Source organism: Prionailurus bengalensis, chromosome A1 (genome assembly GCF_016509475.1).
Source record: "Prionailurus bengalensis isolate Pbe53 chromosome A1, Fcat_Pben_1.1_paternal_pri, whole genome shotgun sequence".
Classification (NCBI taxonomy): Eukaryota; Metazoa; Chordata; class Mammalia; order Carnivora; family Felidae; genus Prionailurus; species Prionailurus bengalensis.
This window is the reverse complement of record NC_057343.1, coordinates 86,411,487-86,425,155: the sequence shown is the minus strand read 5'-3', so window position 1 is coordinate 86,425,155 and position 13,669 is coordinate 86,411,487.

The window sequence follows — 13,669 nt, the reverse complement described above, 5'->3', positions numbered from 1 at the left end:
TTACATATAAAAAATATACAGAATTTACCAAATAACATAAGTCACTATTGTTATACTCTTAGGGAATATTTAAAATAAGACACAAAATCTACTGACACTAAAATAAATGGATGATTTTTACTGTATTAAAATATGTCAATATGGGTCACTTGGCTGGCTCAGTGGGTTAAGGTTCTGACTTTGGCTCAGGTAATGATCTCATGGTTTGTGAATTCAAGCCCTACGTCATGCTCTGTGCTGACAACTCAGAGCCTGAGCCTGTTTTGGATTCTGTATCTCCCCTTCTCTCTGTCCCTACCCCGCACATACTCTCTCTCTCTCCTTCAAAAATAAACAAACATTTTTTAAAAATTTTTAAAAAGTAAGCCAATTATATTAATGAAAAAAAAAAAAAAACATAAAGAGGATGAAAGAAGCCTGAAAATGAGAAAGAGTATTTTCAACCTGTATGAAGAAAAATATGTTAAAAAAAGGAAAAAAAAACTCCTCAAGAAAGAGTTAATCCAGATATCTAATAAATAAATTAACATATATTCAACCTTTTGTCCATAGGAAAATGCATATTAAAACCAGTTAGATTTCTTCCTATAACCAACATGTTTCCATATACTAAACATTCAGAGAATAACACGTATTTGTGAGGGAAAGAAACAAAAGAAAATTATATAATGTCCTCATGTGAATATAATTTTTATACTAATTTTGGAAAATGTTTTGGCATTATCCAACTGAGGAAGCACTCTATGACCCAATAATTACACTTTTAAATGCAAAAGGTAAGTAATTGCATTTTAAAGGCAATGAGAAACAAGTATATAGATGTCTATAAAATATTGCTTAAAGTATCCCTAAGTGATAAAAATTCTAGTGTCCATCAAAATATGGATGGATTGAATAAATTTGCATATACTTATAAAGTGTAAAATTTAGGAATGTGGTGCAAGACGGTGGAGCAGCATGGATGCTCTTAGCTTGTCTCTGTCCCTAAACACACAACTAGATCAGCACACCTCAGAAATTGTTCTGAGGCTTTTGCACGCCTTGAAAATTTATCTGAAGATTGACACAACAATCTGCAACACTTGAGCCACAGAAATCGGCAGGTAAGTGGTGCAGAGAGGTAAACAGGGGGGGGGAGAGAAATCCTCAGAGGGTAGGGAGTTGTTTTTGTGGAGAGACAACAGGAAAAGAGAAATGGGGGAGAGTGTGGCACATTGGGAGAGTGCAGAAAAAGCACTCTCCCTGAAAGCAGCTGGAAAGAAAGCTAAAGAGTGAAAACACTTATAAGGGACTGAACAATAATATGTTCCTCAAAGCCATTGATGGGAAGAAAGGAGAGGGATTAAATACCACTAAGATTCTATGAATAGTGGAGCACAGAGTCTGAAGTTCTGGAGCCCAGTGGCTGGTGGCATTCTGGTGAAGGAAAAGGGCGAATCCCCAGGAACAGGAAGCAGGTTCCAAGGGTTGCATGTGTCACACAGGGAAAAGTGGTTCTCCCTGCATGGAGAGTATTTGGTAGAGGCCATCTAGCCTCCCCACAGGCAAAGTTCCCAGTGGACCTCAGAAAGCATCCACATTTGCTGCAATTGGGACCAAGATGTCAGAGTGAGGTGAAATCTGGCATAAGATATGTGTTGTGATTTACAACAATCCCTGAACCTCTGGCACTGCCCCTTCCAAGCACGTCCTCTAGAACACAACACAAGTCCACCAACCTGCTTAGTATAGAGACTATAGAGTACTTCATAGTTTTAGTTCTAGGGGAAACTGGATGTAACTTCATTTCAGGTTTCATTCTGTTAGATGGTTCATTTATTCAGGTTTCTGTTTGTTTTGTTTGTTTTTCCTTTGTTTTCTTTTGTTTGTTTGCTTCTTTCTATGATAAAATGGATTTCTCCTTTTTTTCCCATTCCTTTTCTTGGATACATATAGAGAAAAAATATTTTATTTTTTTAATCTGTGTTTTTTTTTAATTTTTTTTAAATAATTTTCTTACTGGGGTGCCTAGGTGGCTTGGTCAGTTGGGCGTCCAACTTCAGCTCAGGTTGTGTTCTCATGGTTTGTGAGTTTGAGCCCTGCATCAGACTCTGTGCTGACAGCTTGGAGCCTGGAGTCTGCTTCAGATTCTGTGTCTTCTTCTCTTTCTGCCCCTCCCCAACTTGTACTCTGTCTATGTCTCTCAAATAAATAAATAAATAAATGTGAAAAAAATAATTTTTGTACTTTTTTCTGTATTTTTTAATTCTAGTTCAATTTACTTAATTTCATTATATTTTATTATATACTTTTTTAATTTATAAAATTTATCTTTCCTTTTCTTTTTCTTTTCTTTCTGTAATTTTCCTTTTTTCTTTATTCTATCTAACATCCTTCAGCAAGCAGACCAAAACACACAAATGATCTATTTTCCTTTACTTGAGTTTTGTTTTGTTTTGTTTTGTTTTAACTTTTACTTTTCATTTTATAAATTTTGTCTTCTTCCAAAATGACAAAATGAAGGAATTCACCCCAAAAGAAAGAACACAAAGAAATGACAGGAGGTTAAATAACACAGATACAAGCAAGATGTTTGAACTAGAATTTAAAACCACAATTATAAAAATATAAGCAGAGGCTCTAAAAGCATAGAATCCCTTTCTGTGGAGATAAAAGAAGCAAAATCTATTCAGGATGAAATTAAAAATGCTATAACTGAGATGTTGTCTCAAATGGATGCCATGGCAGCAAGGATGGATGAACCAGAGCAGTGAATCAGTGACATAAAAGACAAACTTAGGGAGAATAAGGAAGCAGAAAAAAAGATAAACAAAGTTAAAAGAGCATGATACAAGACGTAGATAACTCCGTAACTTATTAAAAAGTAATAACATCCAAATGAATAAAGTTTTAAAAAATAAAAAATAAATAACAAAAAAAAAAAGAAGGGGCACCTGTGTGGCTCAGTCAGTTAAGAGTTCAACTTCGGCTCAGGTCATGATCTCCCAGTTCATGCATTTGAGCCCCACTTTGGACTCTGTGCTGAAAGCTTGAAGCCTGGATCCTGCTTCAGATTGTGTCTCCCTATCTCTCTGTTCCTGCCCCACTCACAATCTCTTTCTCTCTGTCTCAAAAATAAATATTAAAACAAACAAACAAACAAATAACATCCGAATCACAGGAGTCCCAGAAGATGAAGGGAGAGAAAGAAGAGCAGAAGGTTTATGTGAAAAAATTATAATGGAAAACTTTCCTAACCTGGGGAAGAACACAGACATCAAAATCCAAGAAGTTCAGAGAACTCCCAGTAGAATCCACAAAAACTGACCATTAGCAAGGCATGGCATAGTCAAATTCACAAAACACACAGACAAGGAAAGAATCAAGAAAGCATCAAGACAGAAACAGAAGTTCTTAATCTATAAGGGAGTCCAATCAGGTGTGCAGCAGACTTAACTACAGAAACTTGACAAGCCAGAAAGTATTGGATAGATGTAATCAACCTGCTGAAATAGATAAAAAAAATGCAGCCAAGAATTCTTAACCCAGCAAAGTTTTTATTCAAAAGAGGAAAAGAGATAGTTACCCCAGACAAACAAAAACTAAAGCAAGTTGTGACCACTAAACCACCCTTGAAAGAAACTTAAAGGGGGATTCTTTTAGTTGAGAAAAGATGAAACAAAACAAAAAAGACCAAAAACAACAAAGACTAGAAAGGACCTGTTGCAGCCGTATGGCCGGAGTCACAAAAGATGAGTCTGCAAACAAAGTGCAGTCCTCATACTCGAGTTGGAATGAGACCCTTACTCTAGAATGAAGCTTCTTTTTATTAGGATAATTGCTAAAGACTATGTGCATAAAGTCAACTAAGCAAGTGTGTTAATCAGTCTAATGGTTTAGTTTTTCAAAATTGAATTTCGAGTTAATTGGTTTCTATAACACAAGGAAGGGTCAGGTGTGAAGAAGGATCTGGCCCTGGACAATGTTAATGGCTCTAGGTGTTCCTTAAGATCCTCAGCAGTGTTCAGCTGTGTAAACATGTCCTAAGGCCTTTCACATTCTCTAGCCCTTCCCTTTTGAAGTCTTTTCTTTTGATGCTTCTCTCCTGCATCTCCCACATCTCTCCCTTTTTCTTTCATTTGGTAAAGCTGGAAGGCAAAAACAGAGGCTCCTGAGGCATATTCTTAGCTTCATTGCCATCCTGTTCTCCAGACTAGGTATATGCAAAGTAATAGGACAAAGATTAATATAAAAATACCAATTGCAGAAACGCTTAAGGGTTTTATATAATTCATTGGATTCAATTCTGAGATTTGATTAGTTATCTCAGATAGAGGAGCACCAGAAGACATCTCAAGTTTATTTTTGAATGTTTCATAGATGTCCTTTTGCAATTGAGCTATATCAGCAGAGGTGTTGCCTTGATTAAGAAGGTGTCGATGCACAGGTCTCATGATATCTTGGACTGATTATATACATGGGGGGGGTGACACAAAAGGTGGTTATGTTCCAATCACATTGAAGTTTTACCTGTTGTTGTAAACTAATCAACTGATCTCCTAGAAAAAGAAGAGCTTGTTGTAAATCAGATAATTGGCTCTCTATTTGGCTATCAATTAGCCATTGGCTGTTTCACAGCCTTTCTGACTCTTGATGCCAGTTTTGTACTATGTGAGTGGTTTGTATAGTTTGATGAAGCACAAAGCCAGCTATTGCTGCTGTAGCTGTAATAGCTATAACCCAAGTACAGCAGTTACCAGTAAAGCTACAAGCTGTTGGGTGCAATGTAAGACAGGTTTCAATATTTCATTTATTGGAAACATCTCAGGGGAGTGTTGCCAAGACCGATCCATGATTATAGGCATCCAAACCCCATTACATGCCTTAAGGATATATAAGTTTTGTTTTTCCTAGTTAAAAGAGATAGTAGAGTTGAGGCAAGTATAAAAGGAACAATCATGGCAAGTAAGAAGATTGTTATCAGGGTCCCAATGAGGCATACCTAACACAAACAGAAAAGGAAGTCTGAAACATGCTTGAATTTTATGAGTTTCATTTATCCAGAAGAGATGGATAATTTATTTGAAACATTCATTAAGTAGCCTTTCCAAGCAGCCATACTCAATAATCCAGTACCAATTTTCCAAAGTTCTGAATGAACTGGCTCATCAGGTAAACATGGTCTGGGGGAAGTCATCCCTCCTTCCTGCCATCCAATGGGTTCAGATGTTACATCTGAAATCCTGTCATCTTGATATCAACACCATCAGAGCTCTTTTTTGGAGTATTTGGTCCAAGCAGAGCCTACAGAGGCCCAATTAATAACGCTTCCTTTGGAAGTATTAAGAAGAACTCTACCAACCTGTCCTCTACAGAGCTCCCAATTAACCCATTCCTCAGGATTTATGATCTTTCTTAATTGACATCGAGGCAATTTAGGAGGGTGATTGTATGTAATTCTTTGACTTCTCATGGAGATTCCCTATAGTAAATACAATATAGAGACATTAGTCCCATTGGGTTTTTTGCTATCCATGCCTGTGATCGAAATGTAACACACTGGTCACCTGTTCCAAAGCACCTACAGAATATTCAGGGATTACTTTTCCTTCTTCTTCTGGTTTAAGTGGGCCTCTATTATCATAAGGTCCAGGCAATCAGAGCGAATAATTTACATTAACTGGGAAAGAGGGATCATCCCATGTAATTAATCTATTAAAGAGGTGGATTTGGGATATAAGCCCAATATGTGTGATTGTCTTCAGTACTCACGGTTAATGTAAAAACTGACATCATGGCAATAAACAGAGTAGTAGAACTCTTAGGTGTTTCCTGTTTTTTGCAGGATCTGTTCTGCTTCTAGAGTCATCTTCATCTGTCCCCATGATGGAGGTTTGGCTTTCGTTTTTTTTTTTTTCTGTTCTTTTTATCTCCCATTCCAGGCTTAATTCTTCCATATCTTTCTCCAGTGGTCGAAAATTGTCGAATCTTTTTTCTCTTTGCCCATTTGTTCATATTGTGGTTTTAATCACCGGGCTGGGCGCCAGATATCCCTGTTATCTGTGGATATAAGAACAAATCCTCGACCCCACAATTTAACATACCCAGGGCACCATTGTTATTATCATTTTTCCAAAATATTGGTTGTGAAAAGGGTCTGGTATTAGAGACCGTGTGATGTTTTTCAGCTGCGGTGATCTCTTGTTCACCTCTTAAATCCAAAAAATTAAGTGTAAAAAATGCTTTTATTAACTAACTCTTTGGATTCAAGGCCATATCCCCCTGTTTTTGTTTTCATAACATGGTTTTTAATGTACGATTGGTATGTTCAATAATGGCTTGACTTTGTGGATTATAAGGAATGCCTGTAGTATGATTGAATGCTCCATTTTTGATAAAATATAAGAAAAATGTGAGAACTATAAGCCAGGCCATTGTCAGTTTTAAGATTCCAGGGGAGTCCTACTGTGGCAAATGCTTCTAAAAGATGTTGAATAACATGGCCATGTTTTTTGTTTGTTTGTTTTGTTTTTGTTTTTGTTTTTACTGACAGAGGTGTAGCCCATATAAAACCAGAATATGTATCTATTGATACATGTACATATGCAAGGAGACCGAATTGCAGAATATGAGTAACATCCATTTGCCATAAATCATTAGGCTGTTGACCTCTGGGATTAACCCCCTGAAAGTAGGGAGGAGTGACCATAGGCTTATAAGTGGGGAAGTGTGTGATAATTTCTCTAGCTTGGTAAGGGAAATAGAAAGTCATTTATTTAAGGCTTTAGCATTAAGATGAGTCAGACTTTGAAAATCTTGTGTTGTAATAACAGGAGCTGCCAATAAGGGATCTGCTGTAGCGTTTCTTTCTGTCAAGGAGCTGGGGAGGCCAGAACGAAATCATATATGAGTAATGTATATGGGATGGGATAAGTGTTGGAGACAATGATGGACCTGAAAAAATAAGTCAGACAATTCTGAGCCATCTGAATAAATATTAATCATTTCCAAATTTTCAATTATTTGTTTAGAATAGACTGAATCCGTTAAGATATTGATGGAGGAATGAACATCCTGAAGCAATAGAAATATGACAATGAGTTCAGCTTTTTGTATCGAGGTATGTGGGGATTTTATATATTTAGAAGTAGGACCATAATATGCAGAATAACCAGATTTGTTGGCATCTGTGAAATAATTAGGTTCATTTACAGGTACCGATTGTACAATTCGAGGCATGATGAAGGAGGTGGTTTTGAAAAATTCAATTAATCTGGATTTAGGATAATGGTTGTCTATATTATCTATATAATCTGCAACTCCAATGTTGCTGTGAAATGCATTGCCAATATGCCATGGATATTTTGCTTGAGACAGAGGTACTATAATTGTCTCAGGGCTGTTATTTCCTTAAGTCTTTCCTGACCCTTAAAAATTAACATTCCTATTTTGTCTAAACATGTAGATAATTTTTAAAGGCTTTGTTGGAAAGAAACATTCATTCTATGGGGTGCCTGGGTGGCTCAGTCAGTTAGGAGTCCAACTTCAGCTCAGGTCATGATCTCGCAGTCCATGAGTTTGAGCCCCGTTTCAGGTCATGTGCTGACAGCTTGGAGCCTGGAACCTGCTTCAGATTCTATGTCTCCCTCTCTCTCTGCCCCTCCCTCACTCATGCTCTGTTTCTCTCACTCTCAAAAATGAATACAAGTTAAAAAAAAAAAGGAAGAAACATTCATTCTATGATTCCATTAGCCTGCCAAAATACTCCTGTAGGAAAATGAGGTGACAGTAAAATTAAAAAGGAAACAAGTATTGAGGGGTTAACTAAGTAAGCTGACTGGAAGCATTTTTTTATTCAATCTATTGTAATTCTTGGGATGCTTCAGGAGTTAATTCTCTAGGGCTATTTAAATTGGAATACCCTTTAAGTACATCAAAAAGATGAGCCGGTTGATAAGTAGGTATGCCTAGAGTAGGAGGTAGCCTCTTAATGTCTCCTAATAATTTTTGGAAATCATTTAAAGTATGCAAGGTATCTCTATGAATTTGAACATTTTGAGGTATTATTGAATTTTGTACTAATTTTTGACCTAAATAGAAAAAGGGATCTTCAAATTGAATTTTGTCTTCTGCAATAATAAGGCCATATTTTGAGAGGGTTGCCTTAGCTGCTAAAAACAGTGCATGTAAATCATGTCATTCAGGTAAATCTAATAGGATGTCATGTATGTAATGGATAATCTTAGTATGAGGAAGTTGAGATCATAAATATTGGAGAGGTTCTGCAACAAAAAGCTGACAAAGAGAGGGACTATTTAACATTCCTTGGGGTAAAACTCTCCATTGAAATCTGCTTATGTGCTCATCATGATTAATTACAGGAATGGAGAACGTAAATCTTTCTGAATCTTAGGGTTTAAGGGAATGGAGAAAAAACAATCCTTACGATCAATGATTATAACTTTCTAATCTTGAGGGATAGCAGCAGGCATCAGAAGGCCAGTATGTAGAGCCCCCATGAGTTGCATGATTTTATTTATGGCTCAGAGATCAGTCAGGAAATTTTCCATTTTCCAGATTTTTTTTTATAACAAAAAACAGAGAATTCCAGGGACTAGTTGAAGTTTCAATATGTCCCTCTTCTAATTGTTCAGAAACTAAAGATTTTAAAGTTGCCAGTTTTTCTTGAGAAAGTGACTACTGCTCTCTTCATATGGGCTCATCAATAAGCCATTTTAAAGGCAGCACATATTTTTGTTCTTTGGCAGTGGCCACTAGGATAAATTTGGATATCCTGGCCCTGCGGCTTTATATTTGGGGAAAATATTGAGGGGTGTTTTAATGCCTTGTTGATTTTTATCTAATCCCTTCAGTGGGTCATATCCCATGGCACACATTATATTTTTATTTTGAGTAGATGTGAATGGGATATTAATATATGCATCCCATTGTTGAAGTAAATCTCTACGCCATAGATTAATGGCAATGTTAGTCACATAGGGTTTAAGAGTCGCTATCTGATCCTGGGGCCCTTTACATCTCATAATCTATTAACCTCTTTTTATTCCCCCCTAAGGAGCCAAGTCCTATAAAAATTACAGGTATGTTTTCAACAGGCCACAATGAAGGCTAAAACTTTTCGGATATGATGGTAACGTCAGCTGCAGTGTTTATTAATCTGATGAAAGATTTATTATTAATTTTAAGATGTATTTTGGGGCAAGGATTTTTCAAAAAGTTCACCAATATAATTTTCCAGCATTGTCAAAACCTCCAGTTCTGATAACGGGATTGCTTTGGCCCTCTATATTAGGACGAATAAGTAATTGAGCAATTTTATCTCCTGGTTGAATAGTATAAGGATTATCAGCCGATACCATAACTTGAATTTCATTTTCACAATCATAATCAAAAACATCAGAATGCATACGAATACCTTTAAGTGTAAGTCTACTCCGTCCAAAAATAAGGCCTATTGTGCATTTTCCCAAAGGCCCATATTTAATAATTAGTGTTTTAGCTTTTTACCTCATTAGATATCCAATGAATTTATCTCAATTTATCATGCAAACAAAACTTAAATGTTTTAGATTACCAAAGACTTTGAAAGCTATCTTAACAATTATCCATGAAAACTATGAGGCAAACAAAGTTAACCATTACTTTAAGTCATCCTTCTGTTAACAGATTGGAAGAGAGATAATGTGAGTTTATTTGACCTTTGATAAATCTTAGTAGAATAAAGATTTATATTTAATGTTAATAACATTAAAGACAGATTTAATAAACTTAATTAGTTTAAATATTAAATATGTTTTATTTATTATTTACATCTTGGAAAGTTTGTTATAACCTTAGGATGTTATTTAAAGCATATCTTAAATAGGATTATAAAATGTTATAAATCTTAAAATTGTATTTATTTAACCAATGTGTCAATAAAAGATTCTAAAGGCGAATCCATAGCATTATATAATTTTTAGCAAAACTTAGCTCCTTTAACACTTAGAAGTTTTACTTAAGAAATCAAAGACCTGATAAAGATGAAACCTAAAGCTTTTTTTTTTTTTTGGCAAAGAGAAAAGAAAAACAAACAACAACTTTGTTTACATTGTCTTAGCAGAACCGTCCAAGAAAGCTTTGTTTTTTGAACTGAGAGAAAAGTGGAATTGTAACCTTATACCAGTATATTTTTAAAATTCCATTCATCTCAACCTAGTAGAATAACATTTTATAATTTAAGAGATACACCTATCTTAATAATATTTTATCTGTGTCTCCTTAAAAGTTTACCATTGTTAATTTTTTCCCGTGGAACCAGTAAGAAAATTTGAACTTTAAGGAGTTTGTTGTTGTTGTTTTTTAACTTTTTACAGTGTACATTCTTACCTCAAAGAAGAGGTTAGTTGTCATTGTCAAGAGGCCTGAAGGCAGAGAGGCACAAAGGGAAGAGAAAAGAGTTTACATGGTCCTAAAGTCTGTCAACTCAAATAGATGAGTAGATACCAATTTTTGTTTTGTTTTGTTTTGTATTATTTATTTTGTCTTGTTTTGGTTTTCCATTAGTGGAATTAGGCATTCTATGCTGAGCCAGAGAAGACAGGGAGGTTCCCCCAAAACAAAAGGAGTTTTGGCAGTTGCTTGGGAATATTCCTTAAAATCTCTATCCCGAGGTAGACTAGCCAGAGACAATTGGCTCTAGTCATCATTTGTGGGTGGCAGCAGAGGCCATTCTGATAAAGTATTTTCCTCAGGTTCTATATCCTTGATTCCCTCATCCTCAAAATTATCAGATGTAAAATATGAGTGATCTTCTTCTTCTTGATGAGTTTTTAATTTAGAGGAACTTATATTTTGTTCTGAGTCAGACTGTAAAGGGTGTAAAGCCATCTCAATTAAAGAGCATAAAGACCAAACTTTTAAAGAAATGATATCTCCATTTTGATGAGTATGTCTAAGCGTTTCCATAATTAATCCCCATTGTTTAAGGTTTAAAAGATATTTTCCCAGAAGGATTAAACCAATAGCAACGTTTTTTAACCAAGTACCAGAGCTCATCAAAATTCCCCTTTTCACTTTTACTTCTGAATTTTGCAATAAAATATGAAGTAACTTATAGTAAGCTTCATGATGATGAGACTGGGAGTTTCTCATACTTAACTATCCCAAAGCCGGGACTTAACTGTTCTACCATTCTGTGTTGGTCCTCTGTGACTGTAAACCAAAGTAGTCATCAAGACTGCCATGCCTTATCCTATCAACTATGCCAAATGTTTCAGGGACTATGGCCAGATTCACAAAAGATGAGTCCACAAAGTGCAGTTAAGTGAAGGTCCTCATACTCAAGTTGGAATGAGGCCCGGACTCCAGAATGAAGCTTCTTTATATTAGGATCATTGCTAAAGGTTACGTGCATTAAGTCAGCTTAGCAAGTGTGTTAATCAATCTAATAGTTTAGCTTTTCAAGGTTGAATTCACATCATCTGTGAAGTGAAAGTTTGACTTCTTCTTTGCCAATTTTGATGCATTTTATTTCATTTTGTTGCCTGATTGCTGATGCTAGGACTTCCAACACTATGTTAAACAACAGTGGTGAAAGTGGACATCCCTTGTCATGTTCCTGATCTCAGGGGGAAAGCTCTCAGTTTTTCTCCATTGAGGATGATATTAGCTGTGGGCTTTTCATAAATGGCTTTTAGGATGTTTAGGTTCCTTCTATCCTGAATTTCTTGAGGATTTTTATTAAGAAAGGATACTGTCTTTTGTCAAAGGCTTTTTCTGTATCTATTGACAGGACAATATGGTCCTTATCCTTTATTTTATTAATGTGTATGTATCACATTTATTGACTTGCAAATATTGAACCAGCCCTGCAGGCCAGGAATGGATTGGATCCCATTTCATCATGATGAATAATTCTTCTAATATGCTGCTGAATTCCATTTGCTAGTATCTTGTTGATAATTTTTGCATCCAAGTTCATCAGGGATATTAGCCTGTAGTTCTCCTTTTTTTTGGGGGGGGCACTGTCTGGTTTAGGAATTAAACTAATGTTGGCTTCATAGAATGAGTCTGGAAGTTTTCCTTCCATTTCTGTTTTTTGAAGCAGCTTGAGAAGGATAGGTATTAAATCTGATTTAAAGTTCTGGTAGAATTCCCTAGGGAAGCCATCTGGTCCATGATTCTTATTTTTGGGGAGATTTTTGATAACTGATTCAATTTCTTCACTACTCTTAGATCTGCTCAAATGTTCTATTTCTTCCCATTTACGTTTAGGTAGTGTGTGGGTGTCTATGAATTTACCCATATGTTCCAGGTTGTCCCGTTTGTTGGCATATAATTTTTCATAGTATTCCCTGATAATTGCTGGTATTTCTGAGGGATTGGTTTTAATAAATCCATTTTCATTCATGATTTCATATATTTGGGTCCTCTCTCTTTTCTCTGTGAGAAGTCTGGGTAAAAGTTTATCAATTTTGCTTATTTTTTCAAAAAACCAACTCTTTGTTTCATTGATCTGTTCTACTGTTTTATTTTTGTTTGTTTGTTTTGATTCTATATTATTTATTTATGCTCTCATCTTTTAATTTTTCTAATTCTGCTGGGTTTGTGGTGTCTTTATTGTTCTGCTTTTAGTTCTTTAGGTGTGTTGTTAGATTTTCTATTTGGGATTTTTCTTTTTCCTTGAGATAGGCCGTGATTGCAATGTATTTTCTTCTTAGAGCTAACTTTGCTGCATCCCAAAGGTTTTGCATTGTTGTGTTTTCATTTTCATTTGTTTCCATACATTTTTAAATTTCTTCTCTAATAGCCTGGTTGACCCATTCATTCTTTAGTGGGATGTTTTTGTTTGTTTGTTTGGTTGGTTGGTTGGTTGGTTTACCTCCATGCTTTTGGAGGTTTTCCAGACTTTTTCCTATGGATTATTTCAAGTTTCATAGCACTGTGATCTGAAAGAGTGCATGTTATGATCTCAATTCTTTTATATTTGTTGAGGGCTGTTTTGTGACCCAGTTTTTGATCTATCTTGGAGAATGCTCCATATGCACTTGAGAAGGAAGTATATTCTGCTGATTTAGGATGTAGAGTTCTAAATATATCCGTGAAGTCCATCTGGCCCAGTGTATCATTCAAGGCCATTGTTTGCTTACTGATTTTCTGTCTAGATGTTTTGTCCAATGTTGTAAGTGGGGTATTAAAGTCACCTGCAATTACAGCATTCCTACCAATAAGATTGCTTATGTTTGTGATTAATTGTTTTACATATTTTGGTCCTACCAATTTTGGCGCATAGACATTTATAATTGTTATCTCCTCCTGATAGATAGACCCTGTAATCATTATATAATGCCCTTCTTCATATCTTCTTATAGCTTTTAACTTAGTCTAGTTTGTCTGATATAAATATGGCTACTCCATCTTTCTTTTGACTTCCAGTAACGTGATAGATAGCTCTCCATCCCCTCAATTTTCATCTGAAGGTGTCCTTGGGTGTAAAATGGGTCTCTTGTAGACAGCAAATAGATGGGTCTTGTATTTTTATCCTTTCTGATACCTTATGTCTTTTGATTGGAACATTTAGTCCATTTACATTCAGTGTTATTATTGAAATATATGGATTTAGAGTCATTGTGTTATCTGCAGGTTTCATGTTAGTAGTGATGTCTCTGGTCCTTTGTGGGCCTTACAA